The sequence below is a fragment of the Pezoporus flaviventris genome, unplaced genomic scaffold, assembly GCF_033815535.1.
Source record: "Pezoporus flaviventris isolate CSIRO_AGI_PZ_B2104156 unplaced genomic scaffold, CSIRO_AGI_Pfla_v1 ptg000006l, whole genome shotgun sequence".
NCBI lineage: Eukaryota > Metazoa > Chordata > Aves > Psittaciformes > Psittacidae > Pezoporus > Pezoporus flaviventris.
In genome coordinates, this window is record NW_026892554.1 from 6,393,386 (window position 1) to 6,396,418 (window position 3,033).

At 48.8% G+C, this 3,033-nt stretch overlaps 1 long non-coding RNA gene across 1 annotated transcript; it reads right to left on the bottom strand.

The window, feature by feature from the left end:
- Positions 1 to 302: 302 nt before the first annotated feature.
- On the bottom strand, positions 303 to 2,754 carry LOC133265670 (uncharacterized). The gene is made up of 2 exons (XR_009742060.1): positions 2,600 to 2,754; positions 303 to 2,334 (listed from the first exon to the last, which is right to left on the bottom strand). It is a non-coding gene; the product is annotated as an uncharacterized LOC133265670 (long non-coding RNA).
- Positions 2,755 to 3,033: the final 279 nt, after the last annotated feature.

Below are 3,033 nucleotides of genomic sequence, written 5' to 3' on the forward strand. Positions count from 1 at the left end.
ACTCCAAACACATGCATGGACAGCACATGTTGAACAAAATAGTCCATATGGCATCCCTTATACTCAAATAGAGAGGTCTTTGCAAACGCATGCTCCAAGGAGACAAGCTGGCTGCTGGGCAGGTCCATTGCTGACCTCTCATGGTGGGATCCAGATTTACATTGGCAAGGACAGCCTCCAGGACAAGGTGGAAGAGCCCTCCAACCCCTACATTTGTCAACAAAGCAGCCAATGAGCAGCTCCTGAGCTGTTTATTTCAGGTCACCTAATCATCAGTGACAATTTCAGGGTGGAAAAACCAATTTGGAGAAAACCTTTGCTTTAATCCAACTGTCTCATGTTTGCAGAGACCAGTTGGAACAAAGTCTTGGATCACAGGGATAGAAAGAGTTTGCAACTTGGTAGTAAAACCATCCTTGAAAGCGGACTTGAGCATCCCACATTACTCTCAGACCTCACCTGAGACCATAGTGAATACATTCCTGATACACAAAGTGTTAAGTTAGAGATGGGGAATCTTAGGGTCCAGTCTTCTGTCTGCTCAGCTACATCAGCAACGACAGTATTGCAGGTACTGAAACCTCCTGTCCCAGCCACTGCAATTGGCTCAGGAACTTCAACCCAGACATGAACACTCAAACTGGGACCCACCATGTCCATAATTAGATGTAGCCATAATCACTGCTCCCTCACTGCAGAGCAACACAGCAGAAAGCTTTAAACAGGAAACGCGTTGCAGGAGGTAGACGCTGAAGAAGGGGTGAAGCATTTCAGAGCAACTGCTCCCTCCCCACCCTGCTCCTCCCCTCTCCCCAAAAAGTCATAAGAGCTAAAATAACATTTCTTTCAGCAAATGTCAGAAGAAGGAACTTCCATGACTCATCAGCTGTTGTTTTAGCCTGCAAGGGACTATAAATTACACTAATTAGAACATGGTATTTTTCTTGCAGTTATACAAAACACTGTCTCTTCCTGTGACATCTAAGAGCAGAGCCATCAAGCAGAAGCGTGCTCTGTACATGTTTTAACTAGAATCCACAATTCACTCACAGGAAAATCTTCCTAGCAGCAAATTGGTGAGAGAACTGGCAGAGCGCACCAAGAAAGCTGTGTTGAATTACAAGAGGAGGGAGAGTAAATTAGTGGCCAATCAAACCTGTCCAACCAGAAACAGAGCCATTCCTTGCTGTCAGGGACTACAGCACCAGTCTTACTTTCACCCTGAGCAGAAAGAAGGTAATTTATGGGGTCTTCAGTCGCTCACCCCATCAGTCCATGCAGATAAGAAGTTTAGCATTCATGACTCTGTGCTTTCTGGGAGCAGCTTATTTGCATTTAGACACATACACATACGCAGAGTCTTAGGCAAGCCAAACTGAAAAGCCTGGCTATAAGCTGTCACTTCAGTTTTCAAGCCTGAATTAGCCCAGCAAAGCAAAAGCAGAGATTTATTCAGAGGCCAGCATCCTAAATCTGGCAATTACAACAGGCTCCTGCAGTGCCATTGCTCTGACTCACCTTCCAGCAAGATGCCTTCTAGAACAGATACAAAGAGAGGTTTTTCTGCCTTGCTCCTAGAGTGTGGCAGTGTATTATGGAGCCCTAGTCTATACATCCCACAAGGTGGGCATGTATGTGAACGATGTGCCCATAGAATAACTGTACTGAGAAGGAGGGAGTTGGCCTAAATCAGAGCTGCTTCTTCCAGTGCCTTATTCATCACAGCAGAGTTTGAGGGCTTTGGCTGATTTCCCCTTTCCAAGAAGGGAGGAAATAGCCTGATCCATGAAGGCTGGTGAGACTCAGCTGGCTGCTGATGGCACAGCTGAGAGCTATGGGGCAGACTGGAGGTGGATCTGAAGCAAGGAGAGAGATCACTAACCTTGGCCAAGTTATCAGCTAGACCTAGTCCCATATTCTTCTTAGAAAGCCGTGGTTTTCTCCTGAAGAGACAACGACCTTCCTCAAAACAGGACTCCCTGGTGTTTCACAGCATCTTAAAGAGTTTATTAAGTTCAACACTAGTTATTTTATTGGGTTTCTTTCCACAAAAGTCTCATGTGCCAGTGTCTGCAGCAGTAGAACACCTGCATTCTGCATTGCCACCAGGTTTCTCAGCAACATGAAGACTCGGAAAAAATGAAGTTTTTTAGTAGAAGAGCACAGTCTTGGTTGCAAAACCAACACACGTCTCCCAGGAAGGACTCTGCCTCCCTCCAGAAACTCCCCGACACAAACACTACAGCAACATTGTCCGCTTGTGCTTTGCACAGGCTGCAATCCAGGGGGATGGAGGGGAGCAGCAAGGGACAGAGCCCTCCGGTTAATGCTGCCCTAAGTAATAAAAGCCTTTGGCACCAGCAAAGCCCAAAGGAGCATTTCCCCAGCTGTTCGGAGCAGGGGCCTGCAGGGGTCCTTCTTACTGCTCCTTGCAAGGCACCACCACGGCAGCCAAGAGCGGCTGTAGGAGAGAACCAGAGCAGCTGCAGCAGCCTCCCCTCCAGCCCAGCGTGGGGCACAGGGATGGACCCAGCTGCCTGGGTCTCACAGGCGCTGGCTCCCTGCCCCACCGCCCGCAGGGATGGAGCAAGCTTCTCACCTGCAGCCACCTCCACAGGGAAGGAGAAACAGCCACAGGGTTCTAACTAACCCTTCCTGCTGGAGTTAGCAGCTCCAGGGGCTCGGCTGTATCTGGCGGACATCTGGCCACTTGGATTTCCAGACAATGACTCATACACACATCCTGGGACAGCAGAACCTGCGGCACTGGGAAGGGATATTACCAAAGGTCCCACTTGCTCTTGATTGTGCAAGCTTTAACTGGCACCTGAGCCGCTTTTAGGCCAGACAAGGAAGGGGCTAGTTCTGGTATTACAGGCACCCCCCCTCCTCAAAACCAGACCCTCTGGCAAGGCAGGAATGCACCAGAGCAAGGGGAACCAGACGAGGGTCCTCAGGAAGGTTTGAGCGTGCAGCTCCACAGTCCAGGGTATTACCAAGGGAGCAACAACCTTTAAGTTAGAAAATTAATTC